The sequence below is a fragment of the Lepus europaeus genome, chromosome 22 (assembly GCF_033115175.1).
Source record: "Lepus europaeus isolate LE1 chromosome 22, mLepTim1.pri, whole genome shotgun sequence".
Taxonomy (NCBI): domain Eukaryota; kingdom Metazoa; phylum Chordata; class Mammalia; order Lagomorpha; family Leporidae; genus Lepus; species Lepus europaeus.
In genome coordinates, this window is record NC_084848.1 from 39,614,035 (window position 1) to 39,627,950 (window position 13,916).

A 13,916-nucleotide genomic window follows, 5' to 3' on the forward strand; every position below is an offset into this window, starting at 1 on the left:
GTCTTTTGAAAATTCTAGAAATCACCTACTCACTTCAGTGCACTATCAACTAGTGGTCTAAAAACCACCTGCTCTTCCAAATAAAGAGTAGTTACCCCAAAAGGAAATGAGGTAGCCTCAAAGGTTAAAGGTTTCAAAAGACCTCCACAAGAACCCCTGGCTCCTAAGGCATAGGCAACTGCACTCTGTTTTCAACTTCCGGGGGAAAAGGGGAGTTTTCAAGTGGGAAAGACAGGAGGAGTCCATCTAAGTATCTAAGCTTGCTGGAGACCAATGATTTCTTATTTCTATATTCTAACCAGAGACATGAGAAAATATCTGTTCTCATCACACAGATTAAAATGGGAAATAACAGGAAAAAAAGATGAAAGCCATCTTACAATCCTTCAGGCTAGCCATACCATCAGAGAGAAAAGACAATGTGTAACCAGAGAAATGTGTGTGTGTGTTGGCGGGGGGGAGACTGGGAAATTACAGACTCTTTGCCCACAGACAGCTGGGAAGTCCTTAAAGAATCACAAACTTGGGATGGAACCTTAAGAGGCATTCCAGAAAGAGAAAATTTGTACATTCTTAGCAAGGGGTTTAAAAACCCCTATGTGATCATGTAACCAGCATAAAAGAACCATGATAGATATTTAATTATTCTTAAGCAAGTTACTTTTTTCTGGACCCTGCCAAAATTCCCATTAGGTAATAATACTCAAGAACAACACAACTAATGGCCCGAGAGCCATTTATTTGTCCAAGGAATAAAGATTACAGACCTGTTACCCAGGTAAAATCTCTAAAGTTCTAAGTGTCCTATTAACCTAATGGAGATTTTTTGCTATAGAAAATTAAAACATAAACTCTACATCCTTATACACAGATAACATTTCAGAAATATGCTTATGGCATTTTCTTTGATCTAGAAATTCCAATTATAGGCATTTATTTCAATTGCATAATCAGAAGTGCCAAATTTACTTATAAAAATGCTCACAGAAGTGATATTTATAACAAAAAAAAGAAGCGGAGAAAACCAACATGTTAATGAATAAATAAATTGTGAAATATGTAGCCACCGAGTTTCATAAAAAAATTTAAAAAGTGACTTAGAGAAATGCTCATCTTATGAAAATAATATAAACAAGATAGCAGACCTGTGAACAGTATAATCAATCTCATCTTATGGGCTCTACCCACATGCCCCACACATATGTAAATACATGGAGGTAGGTAGGCTCTCTCTGCACTATGAAACAATGGATGGGTTTTGTTTTTCTTATAATGAATATGCATTATCTTTTTTTTTTTTGACAGGCAGAGTTAGACAGTGAGAGAGACAGAGAGAAAGGTCTTCCTTTTGTTGGTTCACCACCCAAATGGCCACTACAGCAGGTGCACTGCGCCGATCTGATGGCAGGAGCCAGGTGCTTCCTCCTGGTCTCCCATGCGGGTGCAGGGCCCAAGCACTTGGGCCATCCTCCACTGCACTCCCGGGCCACAGCAGAGAGCTGGCCTGGAAGAGGGGCAACCAGGACAGAACTGGTGCCCCAACCGGGAATAGAACCTGGAGTACCGGTGCCGCAGGCGGAGGATTAGCCTAGTGAGTCGCGGCGCCAACCAAATATGCATTATCTTATACACAGAAAAGATCAACAGTTACTATATGGCCAAGTCCCTGGTGCTATAAAAATAACACGTTTTAATGGGCTAATCTCCTCTACCCCTTCCTCCTGGTTGGCTGTCATCATTGGTACTCTTTCCACATTGAGTTCTTGAGAGAGAAAAGGGGTTACATCTCCATACTCCATTTCCATGACCTTTTCTCAAATGATCAATTATAATGCAACTCTGACCCATCTATAAAGCCTCATTACCCTTCAGCTGTCTGATTTTCATGTACAGTGCTCTTTAACAATTGTCAATGCCTTTGACACAATGATTTCACTGCTGGGAATCATCATGGGATTAGAACCAACACACATAATATCACTGTCGTGTTATTAACCACAATCCTAGACTGGTTAAAAATTACATCCATTGACAACAGAAATCACTAAAACATATCAACTTAGGCAAAATTAAGGTACATTTTGAAATTAAGGTACATTTTGAAATAACATGCAAAAATTCTTATTTTATACTGTTAAATGAAAAAAATAGATTTGAAGAAATATATGTTTAAGGTTACTGATCTAATAAAACTGAAAAACTGAAATACCAAGACTAAGTGAATTTGGGGGATGGCGCTGTGGCGCTGCGGGTTAAAGTCCTGGCCTGAAGCGCTGGAGTCCCATATGGGCGCCGGTTCAAGTCCCGGCTGCTCCACTTCCGATCCAGCTCTCTGCTGTGGCCTGGGAAAGCAGTGGAAGATGGCCCAAGTCCTTGGGCCCCTGCACCCACGTGGGAGACCTGGAAGAAGCTCCTGGCTCCTGGCATCAGATCCGTGTAGCTCCATCAGTTGCAGCCAGTTGGGGAGTGAACCATCGAAAAAAAAGACCTCTCTCTCTCTCTCTCTCTGGCTCTCTCTGTGTAACTCTGTCTTTCAAATAAATAAATAAATCTTTTAAAAAAAGACTACGTGAATTGTTATTTATTTGAAATCTACTTTTTTGGGGCCAGTGCTGTGGCTTAGCGGGTAAAGCCACCGCCTGCAGTGCAAGCATCCTATATGGGCACAAGTTCGAGACACAGATGTTCCACTTCTGATCCAGCTCTCTGCTATGGCCTCGGAAATCAGTAAAAGATGGCCCAAGTCCTTGGGCCCCTGCACCCACATGGGAAGACCTGGTGGAAGCTCCTGGTTCCTGGCTTTGGATCAGCACAGCTCCAGCCACTGCAGCCAATTGGGGAGTGAACCAGCAGATGGAAGACCTCCCTCCCCCTCCCCCTCCTCCTCCCCCTCCCCCTTCCCCTCCCCCTCTCCCTCTCCCTCTCAACTCTGACTTTCAAATACATAAATAAATCTTAAAAAAATAAAGAAATTACATTTTGTCTTCACAAAAATTCTCTTGACAGAATCAAAGTATAGTTTTTATAGTTATGTAACTACATAAAGTATATTATTATTAATTTGTCAATTGTTAACAAACTGGTAAAAGCCAAAAGGAGTGAAAAACTAAAAGAAAATACATTTAAATAATAGCGGCAGTTGGCTTCAAGTAGTGTGAGTTTTTAAATTTCTTCTCTATTTGCCCAACTATTTCTATAATGAACTGAATTATGTTCTTATTAAAATAGCAAACTCTTTTCACAGATGTCTCTTCTTATACTCTTAATAAAACTGAATTCATAGTAAGACATAGATCAGTAAAATAGTAAACAAACATTCCTTGATAGTTTAGTGTTTCATGAATAGATAAAAGACACTAAACATATAAATATACTTTCCTTATCAATATAGACCATTTTTAATTTTAGAAGCATTCAAATTATCTTCTGTATATATTTTACCTAACTGATGAAATTAAATCTTTATCTTCTACATAACATTTTAAAATTTGAATCATGTGTCTTTTTAGTGTCATTAAGAAATTAAATGTCTAGCCGGCGCCGTGGCTCAATAGGCTAATCCTCCACCTTGCGGCACCGGCACATCAGGTTCTAGTCCCGGTCGGGGCACCAGATTCTGTCCCGGTTGCCCCTCTTCCAGGCCAGCTCTCTGCTGTGGCCCGGGAGTGCAGTGGAGGATGGCCCAGGTGCTTGGGCCCTGCACCCCATGGGAGACCAGGAGAAGCACCTGGCTCCTGCCTTCGGATCAGCGCGGTGCGCTGGCTGCAGCGTGCCGGCCGCGGCGGCCATTGGAGGGTGAACCAACGGCAAAGGAAGACCTTTCTCTCTCTCTCTCTCTCTCTCACTGTCTACTCTGCCTGTCAAAAAAAAATTAAAAAAAAAGAAATGAAATGTCTATGATGTGAAGAGTACCAATTAACTAGATTATAAACTCATGAAAAACTTTATCCCAAGCTCCTCCCCCCAAAAAGTCTAGAGAAGTATTTAGAAATTAATAAATTGAATAATTCTGTCCCCAACGTGATAATTCACTTTATGTAACAAACAATACTAATTGTTTCATTATATAGAATTTCTGCTAGGACACAAAATACATAAATCGAGTATTAATACAATCGACCATTTCAAAACGCTTTATCTGACTTTGTCTGTCACCTAATAGTCATTCAACTCCCAACAAACTGTCACGGAACTTTCGCAAAAGCAGTCATCCTATATGTCCATTAATAAATTCGCCACAGCATAGCCGGCCAATGCCCTTCTTCAAGGGGTACTACCAAGCATCTGCAGAAATCACAGGTTGAGGAGGTGCAGGACTAGGTGTGGAATTTCCAAAGGAAAAATGCCCTTCTCTTCATGGCCAGGATTTTGCACACGTTCAGGGCTACAAACTGCTGTTCACCTTTGTGACTACAGAACACTTGATGCTGGTTTTCAGGTCAGCACCTGCTGGCTGTAAGCAGTCGAAGCTAGAAACATTTCAGGAGTTTGAGAGAACTAACTCCCCCCTCCCACCACCACCACACCCAGAGCCCTAAAATTAGCAGAAAAGCTCACACTCAACATCAAAGTTGTTGTTTGGTCTATTTATATTTTCTCAGTTCTATGCATCAAATCTTATGAAGCAGTTCACTGAAAGCCACAGGATACAGGACTGTAAAAGTTAATGTGTTAAAGATTCATACAGTGGGAAACTGGAAAACTTCAAAAGAAAACAGAGACAGAGTTACAGCAACATGAAAGCAGTAGTACAGGCCATGGCATGCTTAGTGATATGCTTCTCCAAGGTGCTGGTTTTGTGGATAGACTTTGTTTTTCTTATTTATTTATTTTTAATATCAGAGTTACAAAGAGAGAGGGAGAGATAAAGAGAAAGGTCTACCATCATCTGGTTCACTCCCCCAGATGGCCCTAAAGGCTAGGGCTGGGCCAATCTAAAGCCAAGAGCTAGGAGCCAAGAGCCAGGAGCTTCATGTGGGTCTCCCTCATGGGCAGCAGAGGCCCAAGCACTTGGCCACCTTCCACTGCTTTCCCAGGCCATTAGCAGGGAGCTGGATTGGAAATGGAGCAGCCAGGACACCCATATGGGATGTCGGCATTGCAGGCTGCAGCGTAATCTGCTATGCCACCAAGCCAGCCCCCAACCCTTTTTTTTTTTTTTAATGTGAGATACATTATTTGATGAGTTAATAGCATGGATAAAGTAAATGCATAAAACTATCCCAATTATTCATTAGTGGACATACCTAACTATACCCAGTAGACCGCTAAAAATGTCATTTGAATTGTCCTAAGGTAGCCTCCTGTGAGTGTAGGGTGTGATATTGGCTATATTTGATAATTCTTCCATACAACGGACTTGATCCAGATACTCACTTCTTTCATAAAATTGAATTTTACTGTGTATATTTGAAGTTTGAACCATGATGTTACAGGATATATTTGGATACGAGAATTGTTCCCATAGTGAAGCAAATTAATATACTTATCAATTCACATCTTATCAATTCACATAAAACACAGTTTTGCTGCCATCCGCATGTTGTGCCTCAGATCCAGTCTTGTCCATCGTACATGTCTGCCAGGTTCTACCTGTGGACCCACATCTCACCGTGTCCTCCCTCCCCCACTGCACCTCTACCCCGCCTCTGCGTATTTCACCTCTCTTTCTTCAAGATTCCACATATGAGCATAAATGCAACTATGTAACATTTTTGTGCGTGTCTGGCTTATTTCACCTAGCATAATACCCTCCAGGTCAATCTGTGTTGTGGAAAAACCCATTATCTCTTTCCTGAATGATATTCTAGCCTATATGTGCGATGCATTCTCTTTATGCATTCACCCACTGAAAAAGCAGAGGCTGCACAGCCTGTTTTCATATCTTGATTACGGCTACTAAAGCAATAAACATGGGGGCGTGTACACTATCGGGAGGTGGTGACTTCACCGTGTGGGGATACATACACCTAAGAAGGAACCGCTGGGTCATCTGGTCCTTTAAGAACCGCCATATTTTCCACAACTGCTGTGCTAATCTATATCCCACCAACATTGCTCTAAGATGTCATTTTCTTACAATGTTTCTGATACTTATTTAGTTCTCGAATTTTTGATAATGGCCAACCCAACATGTGGGAGGTGGTGTCTCATAGTGTCTTTAACTTGCATCCCCCTGATGCTTAGTGATATTGAGATCCTTTTTCATACACCTGCTGGCCAGGTTGATGTCTTCTCTGGAAAAACACCTGACACAAACCTTTGCCCATTTTAAAAATACGGTTATTTGTTTTCCTGCTACTGAGTTGGAACGGTTCTTCTTCTTTTTTTTTTTTAAAGGGGACATTTTATTTTTTATTTATTTTTTTTTTTATTTTTTGACAGGCAGAGTGGATAGTGATGAGAGAGAGAGAGACAGAGAGAAAGGTCTTCCTTTGCCGTTGGTTCACCCTCCAATGGCCGCTGCGGCCAGCGCATCTCGCTGATCTGAAGCCAGGAGCCAGGTGCTTCTCCTGGTCTCCCATGCGGGTGCAGGTCCCAAGGACCTGGGCCATCCTCCACTGCCTTCCCGGGCCACAGCAGAGAGCTGGCCTGGAAGAGGGGCAACCGGGACAGAATCCGGTGCCCCACCCGGGACTAGAACCCAGTGTGCTGGCGTCGCAAGGCGGAGGATTAGCCTGTTAAGCCATGGCGCCGGCCCTGGAACAGTTCTTTGTACATTTTGGATATTAACTCCATACCAGATATGCGGTTTTCAAATATTTTTCCCAGTCCATAGGCTGCTTTTGCATTTTGATTGTCTCCTTGGCTGCACAGAGGATTTTCATTTGACATAGTCTCATTTACTTGTTTTTCTTTTTGTAACCTGAGCTTTTGCTGTGATACCCAACAGTCATTGCAGACGAAGACAGTGTCAATACCAGCTCTTCATCTGTGTTCTCTTTGAGCTATTGTATGGCTTCAAGCACTACATTTATGTCTTTTATTTAATCTGAGTTTAATTTTGTGTGGTATAAGGTAAGTGTCAAATATTATTCTTTTACATATAAATGTGGAAATCCAGTTTTCCCTGCAACATGTATGGAAAAAAAAGAAGCTTTCCCTTTGTAGCATTGTTCAAAATTAGCCGATTGTAATTATTTGGATTTATTTATGGGCTCCATCTGTTCCTCCAATACCTGTGTTTTTTTAATGCCAGCACCATACACTTTTGATTATTATAGACTTGTAACATAATTTTGAATCAGGAAGCATGATACCACCAACTTTTTCTTTCACAGTTTTGTTTGGCTGTTCAGAGTTCCTTGTAATTTAATAGGCTATTTTCCTATTTCTATGAAAATTGTACTGGGATTCTGACAGAAATCATATTGAATCTGTACATTGCTTTGAGTGGTAGAGGCATTTTAATATTGATTAGAGGGGTCAGTGTTATGGCATAGTGGGTAATGCCAATGTCCTAAATGGGTACCAGTTCGAGTCCCAGCTGCTCCACTTCTGATTCAGCTCCCTGCTAATGTACCTGGGAAAGTGCAGAAGATGGCCCAAGTGCTTGGGCCCCTGCAACCTTGTGGGAGAGTGGGAAGAAGCTCCTGGCTCCTGGCTTCAGTCTGGCCCAGTTGTTGCACCTATTTGGGGAGTGAATCAGTGCAATCTGCAGACCTCTCTCTCTCTGTCTCTCCCTCCTTCTCTCTCTGTAACTCTGAATTTCAAATAAATAGAATAAATATTTTAAAATATTAATAATAATAACTAATGGACACAAGGTATCTTCCCATCTACTCTTGTCTTCTTCAGCTTGTTTTTTTAAAAGATTTTTATTTATTTATTTGAAAGAGTTACACAGAGAAGGAGAGGGAGAGAGAGAGAGAGAGAGAGAGAGAGAGAGAGACGTCTTCCATCCACTGATTCATTCCCCAAATGACTGCAATGGCCAGAGCTGTTCTGATCCGAAACCAGGAGCCAGGAGCTTCTTCCAAATCTCCCACGTGGGTGCAGGGGCCCAAGGACTTGGGCCATCTTCTACTGCTTTCCCAGGCCATTGCAGAGAGCTGGATCAGGAGTGGAGCAGCCAGGACTTGAGTCAGCGCCCATATATGATGCTGGCACTGTAGGTGGCAGTTTTACACCCTACTCCACTTATTTAATGAATGTTTAGTAGCATGCAAATTTTACTTTCATCAAATATTATTTGAGTCAGTTTATTTCTAAGAATTTAATATTTTTGGTGTTATTATTACTGGGTTGTTCTTGATTTCTTTTTTCAGCTGGGTCAGTTTTCATGCGTCGACATACCTGACTTTTGTATGGTGATTTTGTATCCTGCAATCTTACTGAACATCTACCAATACTACCAGCGTTTTCATGGAACTTTGGAGGCATTCTATAGATAGAATCATGTCATATGAAAATAGGGATAATCCACTCCTTCTGTTCTGTCCTGCATGTCAAAATGATCAGTAACTATACATACATTAAGGTACATGTATTAGGTACATATATAATAAAAATTATGATAACTGTGACAATAAAATTGTATCTGGGTGCATAAAAGTTGACAGTATTTGCCTGTACCCAGAGTTACCAGTTGAAAACAGTCTTGGGTCAACGCTGTGGTGCAGCAAGTTTGGCCTACAGCACGGGCATCCCATACGGGCGCCAGTTCAGGTCCTGGCTGCTCTGCTTCCGATCCAGCTCCCTGCTAGGATGCCTGGGAAATCCGTGGAGGATGGCCCAGATGCTTGGGCTCCTGCACTCACATGAGAACCCAGATGAAGCTCCTACCACCTGGCTTTGGCCTGGTCCAGCAATGGCTGTTGCATTCATTTGGGGGAACAAACCAGCAGATGGAAGAAATCTCACTATCCCCCACCCCGTGGCCCTGCCTTTCAAGTGGATGAATAAATATTTTTAAAAAGTCTATTATAACTACAAAAAGTTGCAAAACACAAAAATTACAACACACACACGAGGAGGATGAGAAAGGAATCCAAGCTTAGCAGTGCAGAAAATCACCAAATCACAAAGGTCAACGAGGAAAGAGCGAGAAAGGAACAAAACAGCTACAGAACACCCAGAAAACAATCCATAAGCTGGCAGGTGTAAGTCCTGCTCTATCAACAATAACCTTGACTATAAATGAATTAAAATCTCCAATCAAAAGACAGAGAGTGGCTGAATGGTTTTTAAGAAAAATCAAGATCCGACAGCACACTGCCTACCAGAGATCTATTTTAACTTTAAGGAGACACATGGACTGAAAGTGAAAGGATGGAATAAGATATTCCAGGAACTACAACCAAAAGAGAGGAGGAGTGGCTATGTTTATATCAGGTAAAATTTACTTCAAGTTAGAAAGTGTCACAAGACACACAGACAAGTTTCTCTCTCTGCCTCTCCCCCCTCTCTCTCTGTCACTGTGCCTGCCAAATAAATAAATATTTAAAGAAAAAGAAATAAATGCTCTTCCTGATGTTTTAAAAAATATAGGGAATATGACAATTGTAAATACATATGTGCAGCCAGTATTGGGCCACCTGAACACATAAAAAACATCAATGGACATGAAAGACAACAAGAGCAATAAAATTAGAGTATGGGACTCCAAAACGCCACTTTTAACACTGGATGGAACAGGAAGACAGGAAATTAATTCAGAAATATTGTCCTTAAGGCCGGTGCCGCGCTGTGGCCCGGGAGGCAGTGGAGGATGGCCCAAGCACCTGCACCCGCATGGGAGACCAGGAGAAGCACCTGGCTCCTGGCTTCGGATCGGCACAGCGCGCTGGTCATAGCAGCCATTTGGGGGGTGAACCGATGGAAGGAAGACCTTTCTCTCTGTCTCTCTCTCTCACTAACTCTGCCTGTCAAAAAAAAAAGAAAGAAATATTGTCCTTTAATCACATTCACTTTACTGATTTGTTAGCCCCTCACTATAACTGATCACTATAGGTGGCTCAGAAACTTTATTATGGATATATATATATACACTTATATATATATATATTCCATATGTATATGTATCCATAATATATATATATATATATGTAATGAGCAAGACTACAAGTTACTAAGTTACTTGATTTCAAATAGACTTTGACTACTACAAACAACACATGTAATTAAGCAATATTTTTAGGGGAAGAGCAGAAGGATCAAGACAATTAATGTTATAATAAGAAAATATATAGGGGGCTATGCTGTGGCACAGGGGGTTAATATCCTGGCCTGAAGTGCTGGCATCCCATATGGGCGCTGGTTCGAGACCCGGCTGCTCCACTTCCTGTCTAGCTCTCTGCTATGGCCTGGGAAAGCAGTGGAGGATGGTCCAGGTCCTTGGGCCCCTGCACCCACGTGGGAGATCAGGAGGAAGCTCCTGGCTCCTGGCTTCGGATCGGCACAGCTCCAGCCATTGCGGCCATTCGGGGAGTGAACCATCGGATGGAGGACCTCTCTCTCTCTCTGTCTGCCTCTCCTCTCTCTGTTAACTCTGACTTTCAAATAAACAAATCTTTAAAAAAAATAAGAAAATATATGCACATTAGAACAGTGTGCTTACAGCATTTAGAAATGATGCTTGCCAATCTTCAGTGATTGGTGTCATGCCTTTGAAAATTTAAAAGACATTTCAAATTTGGGTATACCTCCAAATTTGAAATGTCTTTTAAATTTTGAGAGGAGGAAGTAATAATTATCTAAAAGAAACCAACTAACTTAGTTGATAGATTTTTCTTTGCACACACAAAGAAAGAGCCAAATATCTCTTACTAAATAGAAGTAAAAAATAGAGCATACTGATATTTGTAAGAGGGAATGATAGCTGCCTTTAAGAAGATACAAGAAATAATAACAATCAGAATGATAATCCCAAGTTTGACACTGTGAGTGTTAAGAACAAATTTGTTATAAAGCATGTCCCCAAAATAACAAAGTTGGTAGCATGTTATTCAAAAAGAAATATACAGAAAAGACAGGCCGGCGCCGTGGCTCAACAGGCTAATCCTCCGCCTTGCGGCGCCGGCACACCGGGTTCTAGTCCCGGTCGGGGCACCGATCCTGTCCCGGTTGCCCCTCTTCCAGGCCAGCTCTCTGCTGTGGCCAGGGAGTGCAGTGGAGGATGGCCCAAGTCCTTGGGTCCTGCACCCCATGGGAGACCAGGAGAAGCACCTGGCTCCTGCCATCGGAACAGCGCGGTGCGCCGGCCGCAGCGCGCTACCGCGGCGGCCATTGGAGGGTGAACCAACGGCAAAAGGAAGACCTTTCTCTCTTTCTCTCTCTCTCACTGTCCACTCTGCCTGTCAAAAAAAAAAAAAAAAAAAGAAAAAAAAGAAAAGAAATATACAGAAAAGACTAAGTTGAAAATTAGTTACATCTTAAAATTCTTGTTCTATTTTTCTAAGGAAGAATTTGAGTTGAAGTCCACAATAATGAGCATGTTATAACTAAATCTTGTAAGCTTTGCACTTGTCAAGTGTGAAAACTAATGGTAGCTTGTTCTCCTCATCCATATTACGCATTTGGTGTCCTATCCTGAACTGTAACCTGTGTTGCAGCAATCCTACTGTTGGGCAAATGCCCCAAAGAATCAAGATCAGAATCCTGACGAGACACCTGCATCAAGGTAGTATTACTAAACATAACTAGAGATGGAAACAACACACAGGTGCCATGAGCAGATGGATGGATGAAGAAATGTGGTAAATCCTTGTGGAACCCTATTTAGCCTTTTTTTAAGAAAGGAAATCCTCCCGTTTGCAACCACACAGAGGAACCTGGCTGGCAACACAACAGCCAGTCGTTGAGGAAGAAGCAGTGCACAACTACACTTGCATGAAGTATCTGCAATCACCGAACCCACAGAAGCAGAGAACACACTAGCGGTAGCCATGGGGTAAGAGGATTGGGGAGTTGTGTAAGGGGGATACAATTTCATTTATGTGAGACAGGTAAGTTCTAGTATATGTTGTACACAGATCCCACCCTTAACAACAGGTTGTTGTGAAGTGCAACATTTATGAGGGCAGATGTCATGTTGAATATTCATGTCATGCACACACTCACAAGTCACACAAGAAAGCACTGAGTAGCATTGGAGATGTCTATTACATTGATCGTGATGATGGTACTGTGGGTGTTTGCAAATGTCCAAATTCATCACACTGCACACATTAAACATGTGCAGGTCTTTGTAGAGCAATTCTATCTCAATAAAACTTTAAAAATGAAGCAAAAACATTTACTTTATGCAGTGGGTGAGCAGAGAGATGCAGGCAACAGAAATCTGGCTCTCGGGAAGTCTTCAAGTTTATGAGTAAGAGAGAAATGCAAAAAAGTAATTACAAAACAGCAAAAATAAAAGGGAACATTTACAGGACCAGAACCGGCAAAGCTCACAAGAGCAAAACATTTTAAAATTAAGAAGATGTAGGAAAGATCTCGCAAAGAAAGCACTTGTTTGAGATGAACTGTAGCTGAGCCTTCCACGGGAAGGGCAGCATTTAAGGCTGAGAAAATGGCCGGTCCAGGGAATGACGAGAAGCATTAGCCTAAAAGGAAACCTACATAGCTACAGGGCCACGCATAGAGAACGCCGAGGAGAGCCAAGAGGAAGAAACTTCAATGCCGGTTAACAGTCCACTTCACCCTGTTTCACAAAGGGAGCCACAGAAGTCATGACCTGCCCGGTGCCTTTGTTAACAGAACTGATGCTATTGTGAAGAGTGACAAAAAAGTGCTGTTGGCAGAGTATTTAGCACCACTTTTAAGCAACCCGGTATTTCACAGAATACTCACATATGACTCAGCTCACCTCACCACTCTATCACGAGTGACGACAGTGACAGCAAAAGCAAACAGAACACAGATCACAATGCCAGAAAACAGAAGCTCTGGGATTTCTCTACGGACCTGACTATAACAAAATAAGTAGCGTATTTAATATCGTCTAGGAGAGAAATGTGAGCCAAGAATTTCCTGTCCTGCAAAACTGATTTTCAAGTATAAATGGTGCAAGCTATGTCACCAAGAGAATAAAACTCAAGGAATACTGCTCCAGTGGCTCCTTCCTTAGGGATTTATTCATGGATATGTTGTAGGCAACCAAAACACCTAAAGAGACAGTGACACAGAGACTAGTGGTGGCACTAAATATACAGTAACTTTAGAAACACGACTAAACAAATGTTAAAAAGGAGAGAGTATACTGTGAAGTAACGATGTGCTCTGCCAATCCACATATAGTACAACATTAAAAATAATGGTGGGTAGGACAGAATGGGATAAGCACATGCAAAACTCTTTTCACGGTGGTGTTAGTAATCTTATTGATGTTGGCAGTGGTACTTTGTTTTGAGGTAATTATATTGTAATGTGGCTCCCTGTCAGATGTATGTTTATGTCTGTTTTTATCCCAATTCCATGGGTTTTAGTTACATTATCTTAATAGGATACTTTGAAATCAGGTATTTGGATGCCTCCAACTTTATTTTCCTCAGGATTGCTTAAGCTATCTTTTGTGGTTTCATATGAATTTTAGGATTGTTTTTTCTAATTTTGTGAAGAATGCCATTGGTATTTGACAGGGATCACACTGAATATATAGATTGCTTTACACAGTATGGAGATGTTAACGATATTAATTCTTCTAATCCATGAACAAGGAACACCATTCCCATTGTTTTGTGTCCTTGATACTTTCTTCAGTGTTTCGCAATTCTCATTGCCGATATCTTTCACTTTGATTAAATTTACTCCTAAATAAATAAATAAATGAACAAGACATCTCAAGTGCTTATAGTGTAAGGGGAGGATAAATAGATAAAAGATAAAAACTGGGGCTACCAAGAGCCTACAAATATTTGCACAACAGTAGCTCAGAATTGAAGCATCTAACCCAGGCCAGGGCAATAAGGGAAACA

The 13,916-nt window shown here is 41.5% G+C and overlaps 1 protein-coding gene across 1 annotated transcript in view; it reads right to left on the reverse strand.

Moving 5' to 3' along the window:
- Positions 1-13,916, reverse strand: part of KCNH5 (potassium voltage-gated channel subfamily H member 5) — a 362,743-nt gene that overhangs the window by 61,539 nt on the left and 287,288 nt on the right. The window lies entirely within an intron of this gene.